The sequence below is a fragment of the Octodon degus genome, unplaced genomic scaffold (assembly GCF_000260255.1).
Source record: "Octodon degus isolate 3935 unplaced genomic scaffold, OctDeg1.0 scaffold00099, whole genome shotgun sequence".
In the NCBI taxonomy this organism is placed as follows: domain Eukaryota; kingdom Metazoa; phylum Chordata; class Mammalia; order Rodentia; family Octodontidae; genus Octodon; species Octodon degus.
Genome location: NW_004524675.1, coordinates 6,277,549 through 6,281,504, shown reverse-complemented (window position 1 = coordinate 6,281,504; position 3,956 = coordinate 6,277,549). Strand labels below are relative to the sequence as shown.

General features: G+C 41.5%; 1 pseudogene; it reads right to left on the bottom strand.

Annotated features, from left to right (window-relative positions):
* Positions 1 to 222: 222 nt before the first annotated feature.
* On the bottom strand, positions 223 to 1,916 carry LOC101572046 (annotated as a pseudogene).
* Between the last annotated feature and the right edge of the window lie 2,040 nt (positions 1,917 to 3,956).

Genomic DNA, 3,956 nt, shown 5'->3' with positions numbered 1-3,956 from the left:
AACATCAGTGTGACCAATACATTTCTACATATAAAACTGTCAACCATACTTGTTATCTTTTGTGTATCGAGAGAAGTTCATTTTCAAAACAGACAAAATTCAGTCTTTAGGCGTCAGTGGTATGAATGACAATCTTTTTCCCCCCTTTTTAAAATTTCTTAGTAGTTTGGGATCCTTAAGCATGAACGAAGCTCTGAACAAGAGGGTCCGCGGAGGAACCAGTTAGGCCAGAGCTGCGAAGGCCTCCGGGTCGTCCCCATCCGGAGCAGAGCACTGGACTTGACAGTCCCGCTGCCGGGGTTCGGACGCCCCCCCACGCCCACGTCCGGGGCTGCCGGGGTCTCCAGAGTAGTTCTCCAGCTGAGAAGTGGTATTATTTGCGGGTTCCGGAAGTGATGGTCCATCACAGAGTCCTCAGAGTGAGCCTCTTTGGTCTTTGATTTATGAAGGGCAAATCCCTCCTTCCACTGCCCATCAGCACCTTCGTTTGGTCTCTCGCCTGGTCTTTATTTTGGATCGCCTTCTACTCATCCGTAGTCATCTCTATTGGATCCTCTTTCTTAACCTGCTCAACTTCGTTCTCTTGATTTTCAGTGTCTGCTACGGGACGATCTCCACCGTCAGGTGTCTCCTAGTCACATTTCATGGATCCAGGTCAGTTAATTCCTCTTGGACAGCTCCCCAGTTGTGCGATCCACTACCTCCTCTTTTGTCCTCTGTCGCTGCCACTGTGCTACCAAATTCACGTTTGCCATGAGCATCAAACCCTTCTCTTCTGCTCAGGCCACGGCCACTGCCACCTCACCCTCTGCCAAGGCCACCTCGCCCTCGAATAGGCCGGCCAGTAATGAGTCTGTCAGTTGAAAATGCTCCTCCTTCACGCTTTTCTTCAAGTGGTTTTTCAAATCTTCTTTCACGAGGTGGTGGCCGTCCTGGTCTCCTACGGATTATTTCCCTTTCCCCTGTCTCCTATGGATTATATTCCCTTCCCCCTGTCTCCAATGGATTATATTCCCTTCCCCCTGTCTCCTATGGAATATTTCCCCTTCCCCTGAAGCTGCTGATCAGGTCTTCTTCCAACGCGTCTTTCCCTCTTTCTTCAGCATCTCGGCCGGCCGCGCCTCCTCTTGCGTCCACCAGCCCACACCCGGCCGGCAGCGGGCTCTTGCGGGCCTTCGCGGCCCCTGCACAGCTGCTTGGCGGCTGCGGGTTGTTCTGCGCCCGCCCTGAGCCGCGCTCTTGGCCCCGGGACCCCCAACGCCACCCCTGCAGGCTGCTTTTTTCTTGTTCTCCGCTGCCTTCAGCACCTCGAAGGGGTCCGATTTGTCGTCAAATATCTGGTTCAATGGGTTGGAGACCGCGCAACCGAAGTCTTCCCGTAGGTGCCCAGGCACGACGGTGGCTCTGCAGCGCGTTCCTCCACGGATTGCCGCGGGCCGCACCGAGCCAGGAGCGCCTGCGGCAGCTCTTCCCACACGATCTCACTGGCTTTATTTTTAGGTATGTTCTTTCTTTCTTTTTTTTTTTTTGTTTTTTTTTTTGTTTTTTTGTTTCCCACTGTAAGGACTATTTATTTACTAATATGTATTCTTCCTGGTAAGAAAATACAATTGCTTTCTACACATTAAAAACAATGGTACTGTTTGAAATACCTTGCAAAATCTAATAATGCTTCTCATTTCTCATGTTTCTTTTGACTTTTTCCTACTTCATGTTAAAATATCCTCATATATCTTGTCTGATAATATTCATCACATTTTATTAAAAAATTATAATAAATGGAAACTGTCAACATTCCAGCCACTTAGATTAATTTGACATTATTTTGCCTTTCATTACTTACGGGTTATGTATCCATAGCTTTCACTAACCTGCATTTTTCCCAGAAGAATCTGCACCAGTTCATTAAGTAACATCTCCACGTTTCACTCAACAGGATACCAGGTTCCTCTTTCACTCCTCTAGCTAAGGAAAACAGAAATCCATACTCTGTTTTTTCTGCTTCAAGGCCCCCCTTCATGCTCCCATTTAGGCCAAATTTTTGTGATAGAGACCTTCCTGTCCCTGTGACAAAATACTGAAAGAATAAAAGCAATTTTAAAGAGGAGGAGTCTATTTGAGCTCATGAATTCAGGCACTTTTCAGCCATGGTCATTCAGCATGTTTGCTGCTGCAGTCCTGGTGAGGCCAGACTTCCTAACAAGGAGCTGGTTGTGGCAGAAAGCAGCTTGTTTCCTGGGGGACAGGGAAAGGGAGGGAGCTGTGTAACAGATGTAACCTCTGAATTCCAAGTTCACTGCCCACTATGACCCATTCCCTACAATTAAGTTCCACTTTCTGACTTTCTATCTTCTCCCAAGAATGCTTTCAAATCATGCACTTTTCAATGGATTAATCCACTTGTGAATTAGTCCATGCAGCCTTAGACTAATTCACAACTAATCCACCTGTGAATTAGTCCACCCTCACCTCCCCAAGGCTCCACCTGTGAATTTATAAGCTTTTAGAGTGACATTTCGGCTTGAGAGTACAGCTGCTTACTTTTCGTATTTTGCAGGTCTCCATTGGAATAAAACACTTTGGAGAAAGAAATTAAAAACATTACATGTATTCAAGGTTGATAATTCACTGAAAATTGGAGAAAGGGATAAATAATTGTACCACATTAAAAATGTAGTCTCTTTATTCCATGATCAGATTTGTTATATATAAAGTTATATACAATGACCAGGAATGTATTTGCTACCTACCTAGTTAATGTAAAATATAGTTGAAATACATTGCTTCAATTCACATTAATATTAATTTATTCTACATATTGACTCTTTGTCAAACAAAAGTTTGAAGAAATTATTCTCCTGCTGGAAGATCTCAGCTGGATTTCAACTCATTTCTAAAAGGATTTATACAGAAAAGTTTCTTTCTTTAAAAAAAAAAATCACCCACAACCATGCTGAATGAGAAGAAATGAATTATACTGAATTTTGAGCAGTAATTGTAACTTTAATCAAATGATAAATGTTTATTATTTAGAATACAATTAAAAAGTTACAATTCTTAGTTCCTGCTTTGCACAGCAATACACCCCATGATACAAATTTAATTTATAATAATTATTTCTGTAATACATAAATTATATGGTATAGTGTAAGTGACAAATACATGTTACAAAATGGGCTGAAATCTTAACAAAAATACCCTAATGTATGGCATTATACTGGAGTAAAACAGTATTGTGAAGTAGTTACACTTGAACTTGCATTGAAAATGAATAATAATGCATCTCAATAATTTTCAAAAAATGAACCAAAAATTATATAAATGACCATCCATAGGTGCTTATATTATTTGAAGGTAGGATTGAGAGGGAAGGACAGGGCCAGAGAAATTGGAAAGAGTCTGTGTTAATAAGTATATATGTGTGTGCTAAGCCAACACGTCATTTAACAAGTGGAGGTCTGAAATATAATTATTTTCTATTTATTATTGTGCTGACTTGTTTTCTTGTAAAATGCTTTTGCCCAGTAGTAATGCTGAATTAACTACTTGACGATGCTTCTGAAGGTTAGCTAGGTTAAATCGCAGAATCTGTGGACAAAAGAATTACTTGAAAGAGCATCTAGTCACTCCCAAGTTTTTCAGTAGCAACATTCTTTTAAATCATTGCATAGAGATGGCTCTTCATTCTGTATGTGGCTAACACTCCTTCCATTATTCAAATTCCTTCCTCACTACCAAAACCTTGACTTTCAGCAAGACTACCAAGATGACAAATAAAATCTTCAACATCCAGCTAACTTTGTAGTTAATATTAGCCATATAATATCGTTCTAATTAGAAAACAAAAGGATATATATCTCAGAAATCTCCTACAATGTAGAAAAATATTTTCTTTTTCCAGACAAAAGGACTGAGAGCTGCCCTCTGCACTCTAACACAGCCCTGCGGTAATGGAG